Below are 6000 nucleotides of genomic sequence, written 5' to 3'. Positions count from 1 at the left end.
AGTACTGACCAGGCCCGACCCTGCTTTGACTTCCGAGATCGGACGAGATCGGGCGTTCTCAGGGTAGTATGGCCGTAAGCCGTCAAACTCACCAAAGTTTTGCATTTTATAGACACAATCGCCCCTGAAACCGTGCCAAGCAACGGCGGTACTTGATGGCTTTCCTTTCACAATCGACGTGGGGGGGGAGGGTAAAAATAGGCTTTCCGCACCTGGTAGTCCCAGGCGGTCTCCCATTCAAGGACTAAACAGGCCCGACCCTGCTTCAGCTTCCGAGATTGGGCGTTCTCAGGGTAGTATGGCCGTAAGCCGTCAAACTCACCAAAGTTTTGCATTTTATAGACACAATCGCCCCTGAAACCGTGCCAAGCAACGGCGGTACTTGATGGCTTTCCTTTCACAATCGACGTGGGGGGGTAAAAAAAAGGCTTTCAGCACCTGGTATTCCCAGGCGGTCTCCCATCCAAGTACTAACCAGGCCCGACACTGCTTTAACTTCCGAGATCGGACGAGATCGGGCGTTCTCAGGGTAGTATGGCCGTAAGCCGTCAAACCCACCAAAGTTTTGCATTTTATAGACACAATCGCCCCTGAAACCGTGCCAAGCAACGGCGGTACTTGATGGCTTTCCTTTCAAAATCGACGTGGGGGGATAAAAATAGGCTTTCAGCACCTGGTATTCGCAGGCGGTCTCCCATTCAAGTACTAAGCAGGCCCGACCCTGCGTTAGCTTCCGAGATCGGACGAGATCGGGCGTTCTCAGGGTAGTATGGCCGTAAACCGTCAAACTCATCAAAGTTTTGCATTTTATAGAGACAATCGCCCCTGAAACCGTGCCAAGCAACGGCAGTACTTGATGGCTTTCCTTTCACAATCGACGTGGGGGGGTAAAAAAAAGGCTTTCAGCACCTGGTATTCCCAGGCGGTCTCCCATTCAAGTACTAACCAGGCCCGACCCTGCTTTAGCTTCCGAGATCGGGCGTTCTCAGGGTAGTATGGCCGTAAGTCGTCAAACTCACCAACGTTTTGCATTTTATAGACACAATCGCACCTGAAACCGTGCCAAGCAACGGCGGTACTTGATGGCTTTCCTTTCACAATCAACGTGGGGGGGGGGGGGGGGGTGTAAAAAATGGCTTTCAGCACCTGGTATTCCCAGGCGGTCTCCCATTCAAATACTAACCAGGCCCGGCCCTGCTTTAGCTACCGAGATCGGACGAGATCGGGCGTTCTCAGGGTAGTTTGGCCGTAAGCCGTCAAACTCACCAAAGTTTTGCATTTTATAGACACAATCACCCCTGAAACCGTGCCAAGCAACGGCGGTACTTGATGGCTTTCCTTTCACAATCGACGTGGGGGGGGTAAAAAAAGGCTTTCAGCACCTGGTATTCCCAGGCGGTCTCCCATTCAAGTACTGACCAGGCCCGACCCTGCTTAAGCTTCCGAGATCGGACGAGATCGGGCGTTCTCAGGGTAGTATGGCCGTAAGCCGTCAAACCCACCAAAGTTTTGCATTTTATAGACACAATCGCCCCTGAAACCATGCCAAGCAACGGCGGTACTTGATGGCTTTCCTTTCACAATCGACGTGGGGGGGTAAAAAAAAGGCTTTCAGCACCTGGTATTCCCAGGCGGTCTCCCATTCAAGTACTAACCAGGCCCGACCCTGCTTAAGCTTCCTAGATCGGACGAGATCGGGCGTTCTCAGGGTAGTATGGCCGTAAGCCGTCAAGCTCACCAAAGTTTTGCATTTTATAGACACAATCGCCCCTGAAACCGTGCCAAGCAACGGCGGTACTTGATGGCTTTCCTTTCACAATCGACGTGGGGGGGGGTGTGTGTGTAAAAAATGGCTTTCAGCTCCTGGTATTCCCAGGCGGTCTCCCATTCAAGTACTAACCAGGCCCGACCCTGCTTTAGCTTCCGAGATCGGATGATATCGGGCGTTTTCAGGGCAGTATGGCCGTAAGCCGTCAAACTCACCAAAGTTTTGCATTTTATGGACACAATCGCCCCTGAAACCGTGCGAAGCAATGGCGTTACTTGATGGCTTTCCTTTCACAATCGACGTGGGGTGGTAAAAATAGGCTTTCCGCACCTGGTATTCCCAGGCGGTCTCCCATTCAAGTACTAACCAGGCCCGACCCTGCTTTAGCTTCCGAGATCGGACGAGATCGGGCGTTCTCAGGGTAGTATGGCCGTAAGCCGTCAGTTTCACCAAAGTTTTGCATTTTATAGACACAATCGCCCCTGAAACCGTGCCAAGCAATGGCGGTACTTGATGGCTTTCCTTTCACAATCGACGTGGGGGGGGTAAAAATAGGCTTTCAGCACCTGGTATTCCCAGGCGGTCTTCCATTCAAGTACTAACCAGGCCCGACCCTGCTTTAGCTTCCGAGATCGGACGAGATCGGGCGTTCTCAGGGTAGTATGGCCGTAAGCCGTCAAACCCACCAAAGTTTTGCATTTTATAGACACAATCGCCCCTGAAACCGTGCCAAGCAACGGCGGTACTTGATGGCTTTCCTTTCACAATCGACGTGGGGGGGTAAAAAAAAGGCTTTCAGCACCTGGTATTCCCAGGCGGACTCCCATTCAAGTACTAACCAGGCCCGACCCTGCTTAAGCTTCCGAGATTGGACGAGATCGGGCGTTCTCAGGGTAGTATGGCCGTAAGCCGTCGAACTCACCAAAGTTTTGCATTTTATAGACACAATCTCCCCTGAAACCGTGCCAAGCAACGGCGGTACTTGATTGCTTTCCTTTCACAATCGACGTGGGGGGGGGGTGTGTGTGTGTAAAAAATGGCTTTCAGCACCTGGTATTCCCAGGCGGTCTCCCATTCAAGTACTAACCAGGCCCGGCCCTGCTTTAGCTACCGAGATCGGACGAGATCGGGCGTTCTCAGGGTAGTTTGGCCGTAAGCCGTCAAACTCACCAAAAGTTTTGCATTTTATAGACACAATCACCCCTGAAACCGTGCCAAGCAACGGCGGTACTTGATGGCTTTCCTTTCACAATCGACGTGGGGGGGGTAAAAATAGGCTTTCAGCACCTGGTATTCCCAGGCGGTCTCCCATTCAAGTACTAACCAGGCCCGACCCTGCTTCAGCTTCCGAGATCGGACGAGATCGGGCGTTCTCAGGGTAGTATGGCCGTAAGCCGTCAAACGCACCAAAGTTTTGCATTTTATAGACACAATCGCCCCTGAAACCGTGCCAAGCAACGGCGGTACTTGATGGCTTTCCTTTCACAATCAACGTGGGGGGGTAAAAAAAAGGCTTTCAGCACCTGGTATTCCCAGGCGGTCTCCCATTCAAGTACTAACCAGGCCCGACCCTGCTTAAGCTTCCGAGATCGGACGAGACCGGGCGTTCTCAGGGTAGTATGGCCGTAAGCCGTCAAGCTCACCAAAGTTTTGCATTTTATAGACACAATCGCCCCTGAAACCGTGACAAGCAACGGCGGTACTTGATGGCTTTCCTTTCACAATCGACGTGGGGGGGGGAGTGTGTGTAAAAAATGGCTTTCAGCACCTGGTAATCCCAGGCGGTCTCCCATTCAAGTACTAACCAGGCCCGGCCCTGCTTTAGCTACCGAGATCGGACGAGATCGGGCGTTCTCAGGGTAGTTTGGCCGTAAGCCGTCAAACTCACCAAAGTTTTGCATTTTATAGACACAATCACCCCTGAAACCGTGCCAAGCAACGGCGGTACTTGATGGCTTTCCTTTCACAATCGACGTGGGGGGGTAAAAATAGGCTTTCAGCACCTGGTATTCCCAGGCGGTCTCCCATTCAAGTACTAACCAGGCCCGACCCTGCTTTAGCTTCCGAGATCGGACGAGATCGGGCGTTCTCAGGGTAGTATGGCCGTAAGCCGTCAAACCCACCAAAGTTTTGCATTTTATAGACACAATCGCCCCTGAAACCGTGCCAAGCAACGGCGGTACTTGATGGCTTTCCTTTCACAATCGACGTGGGGGGGGTAAAAAAAAGGCTTTCAGCACCTGGTATTACCAGGCGGTCTCCCATTCAAGTACTAACCAGGCCCGACCCTGCTTAAGCTTCCAAGATCGGACGAGATCGGGCGTTCTCAGGGTAGTATGGCCGTAAGCCGTCAAGCTCACCAAAGTTTTGCATTTTATAGACACAATCGCCCCTGAAACCGTGACAAGCAACGGCGGTACTTGATGGCTTTCCTTTCACAATCGACATGGGGGGGGGGGGTGTGTGTAAAAAATGGCTTTCAGCACCTGGTATTCCCAGGCGGTCTCCCATTCAAGTACTAACCAGGCCCGGCCCTGCTTTAGCTACCGAGATCGGACGAGATCGGGCGTTCTCAGGGTAGTTTGGCCGTAAGCCGTCAAACTCACCAAAGTTTTGCATTTTATAGACACAATCACCCCTGAAACCGTGCCAAGCAACGGCGGTACTTGATGGCTTTCCTTTCACAATCGACGTGGGGTGGTAAAAATAGGCTTTCCGCACCTGGTATTCCCAGGCGGTCTCCCATTCAAGTACTAACCAGGGCCGACCCTGCTTTAGCTTCCGAGATTGGACGAGATCAGGCGTTCTCAGGGTAGTATGGCCGTAAGCCATCAGGTTCACCAAAGTTTTGCATTTTATAGACACAATCGCCCCTGAAACCGTGCCAAGCAACGGCGGTACTTGATGGCTTTCCTTTCACAATCGACGTGGGGGGGGTAAAAAAAGGCTTTCAGCAACTGGTATTCCCAGGCAGTCTCCCATTCAAGTAGTAACCAGGCCCAAACCTGCTTTAGCTTCCGAGATCAGACGATATCGGGCGTTCTCAGGGCAGTATGGCCGTAAGCCGTCAAACTCACCAAAGTTTTGCATTTTATAGACACAATCGCCTCTGAAACCGTGCCAAGCAACGGTGGTACTTGATGGCTTTCCTTTCACAATCGACGTGGGGTGGTAAAAATAGGCTTTCAGCACCTGGTATTCCCAGGCGGTCTCCCATCCAAGTACTGACCAGGCCCGACCCTGCTTTGACTTCCGAGGTCGGACGAGATCGGGCGTTCTCAGGGTAGTATGGCCGTAAGCCGTCAAACTCACCAAAGTTTTGCATTTTATAGACACAATCGCCCCTGAAACCGTGCCAAGCAATGGCGGTACTTGATGGCTTTCCTTTCACAATCGACGTGGGGGGGGGGAAAAATAGGCTTTCCGCACCTGGTAGTCCCAGGCGGTCTCCCATTCAAGGACTAAACAGGCCCGACCCTGCTTCAGCTTCCGAGATTGGGCGTTCTCAGGGTAGTATGGCCGTAAGCCGTCAAACTCACCAAAGTTTTGCATTTTATAGACACAATCGCCCCTGAAACCGTGCCAAGCAACGGCGGTACTTGATGGCTTTCCTTTCACAATCGACGTGGGGGGGTAAAAAAAAGTCTTTCAGCACCTGGTATTCCCAGGCGGTCTCCCATCCAAGTACTAACCAGGCCCGACACTGCTTTAACTTCCGGGATCGGACGAGATCGGGCGTTCTCAGGGTAGTATGGCCGTAAGCCGTCAAACCCACCAAAGTTTTGCATTTTATAGACACAATCGCCCCTGAAACCGTGCCAAGCAACGGCGGTACTTGATGGCTTTCCTTTCAAAATCGACGTGGGGGGGTAAAAATAGGCTTTCAGCACCTGGTATTCGCAGGCGGTCTCCCATTCAAGTACTAAGCAGGCCCGACCCTGCTTTAGCTTCCGAGATCGGACGAGATCGGGCGTTCTCAGGGTAGTATGGCCGTAAACCGTCAAACTCATCAAAGTTTTGCATTTTATAGACACAATCGCCCCTGAAACCGTGCCAAGCAACGGCAGTACTTGATGGCTTTCCTTTCACAATCGACGTGGGGGGGTAAAAAAAAGGCTTTCAGCACCTGGTATTCCCAGGCGGTCTCCCATTCAAGTACTAACCAGGCCTGACCCTGCTTTAGCTTCCAAGATCGGGCGTTCTCAGGGTAGTATGGCCGTAAGCCGTCAAGC

At 52.2% G+C, this 6000-nt stretch overlaps 2 non-coding genes and 21 pseudogenes across 2 annotated transcripts in view; all 23 read right to left on the bottom strand.

Annotated features, from left to right (window-relative positions):
* The window catches only part of LOC147053200 (5S ribosomal RNA), a 120-nt gene extending 40 nt beyond the window's left edge, over positions 1–80 (bottom strand). The window contains exon 1 of the ribosomal RNA XR_015067093.1: positions 1–80. This exon is cut by the window's left edge and continues 40 nt beyond it. This is a non-coding gene — a ribosomal RNA (5S ribosomal RNA).
* Positions 81–426: 346 nt separating this feature from the next.
* Positions 427–546, bottom strand: LOC147053199 (5S ribosomal RNA; annotated as a pseudogene).
* A 115-nt stretch (positions 547–661) lies between these two features.
* Positions 662–781, bottom strand: LOC147053198 (5S ribosomal RNA; annotated as a pseudogene).
* A 116-nt stretch (positions 782–897) lies between these two features.
* Positions 898–1007, bottom strand: LOC147053197 (5S ribosomal RNA; annotated as a pseudogene).
* Positions 1008–1134: 127 nt separating this feature from the next.
* On the bottom strand, positions 1135–1254 carry LOC147053196 (5S ribosomal RNA; annotated as a pseudogene).
* Positions 1255–1370: 116 nt separating this feature from the next.
* On the bottom strand, positions 1371–1490 carry LOC147053195 (5S ribosomal RNA; annotated as a pseudogene).
* A 116-nt stretch (positions 1491–1606) lies between these two features.
* On the bottom strand, positions 1607–1726 carry LOC147053194 (5S ribosomal RNA; annotated as a pseudogene).
* Positions 1727–1851: 125 nt separating this feature from the next.
* Positions 1852–1971, bottom strand: LOC147053193 (5S ribosomal RNA; annotated as a pseudogene).
* Positions 1972–2086: 115 nt separating this feature from the next.
* LOC147053192 (5S ribosomal RNA) lies at positions 2087–2206 on the bottom strand (annotated as a pseudogene).
* Positions 2207–2322: 116 nt separating this feature from the next.
* On the bottom strand, positions 2323–2442 carry LOC147053191 (5S ribosomal RNA; annotated as a pseudogene).
* Positions 2443–2558: 116 nt separating this feature from the next.
* On the bottom strand, positions 2559–2678 carry LOC147053190 (5S ribosomal RNA; annotated as a pseudogene).
* Positions 2679–2806: 128 nt separating this feature from the next.
* Positions 2807–2926, bottom strand: LOC147053189 (5S ribosomal RNA; annotated as a pseudogene).
* A 117-nt stretch (positions 2927–3043) lies between these two features.
* Positions 3044–3163, bottom strand: LOC147053188 (5S ribosomal RNA; annotated as a pseudogene).
* A 116-nt stretch (positions 3164–3279) lies between these two features.
* Positions 3280–3399, bottom strand: LOC147053187 (5S ribosomal RNA; annotated as a pseudogene).
* A 125-nt stretch (positions 3400–3524) lies between these two features.
* On the bottom strand, positions 3525–3644 carry LOC147053186 (5S ribosomal RNA; annotated as a pseudogene).
* A 115-nt stretch (positions 3645–3759) lies between these two features.
* LOC147053185 (5S ribosomal RNA) lies at positions 3760–3879 on the bottom strand. The gene has a single exon (XR_015067126.1). It is a non-coding gene; the product is annotated as a 5S ribosomal RNA (ribosomal RNA).
* Positions 3880–3996: 117 nt separating this feature from the next.
* On the bottom strand, positions 3997–4116 carry LOC147053184 (5S ribosomal RNA; annotated as a pseudogene).
* Positions 4117–4242: 126 nt separating this feature from the next.
* LOC147053183 (5S ribosomal RNA) lies at positions 4243–4362 on the bottom strand (annotated as a pseudogene).
* A 115-nt stretch (positions 4363–4477) lies between these two features.
* Positions 4478–4597, bottom strand: LOC147053182 (5S ribosomal RNA; annotated as a pseudogene).
* Positions 4598–4948: 351 nt separating this feature from the next.
* LOC147053181 (5S ribosomal RNA) lies at positions 4949–5068 on the bottom strand (annotated as a pseudogene).
* A 343-nt stretch (positions 5069–5411) lies between these two features.
* LOC147053180 (5S ribosomal RNA) lies at positions 5412–5531 on the bottom strand (annotated as a pseudogene).
* Positions 5532–5646: 115 nt separating this feature from the next.
* Positions 5647–5766, bottom strand: LOC147053179 (5S ribosomal RNA; annotated as a pseudogene).
* Positions 5767–5882: 116 nt separating this feature from the next.
* Positions 5883–5992, bottom strand: LOC147053178 (5S ribosomal RNA; annotated as a pseudogene).
* Between the last annotated feature and the right edge of the window lie 8 nt (positions 5993–6000).

The sequence above is a fragment of the Syngnathus leptorhynchus genome, chromosome 8 (genome assembly GCF_054491065.1).
Source record: "Syngnathus leptorhynchus isolate UIUO chromosome 8, UIUO_Slep, whole genome shotgun sequence".
In the NCBI taxonomy this organism is placed as follows: domain Eukaryota; kingdom Metazoa; phylum Chordata; class Actinopteri; order Syngnathiformes; family Syngnathidae; genus Syngnathus; species Syngnathus leptorhynchus.
This window is presented reverse-complemented; position numbering and strand designations above follow the sequence as displayed.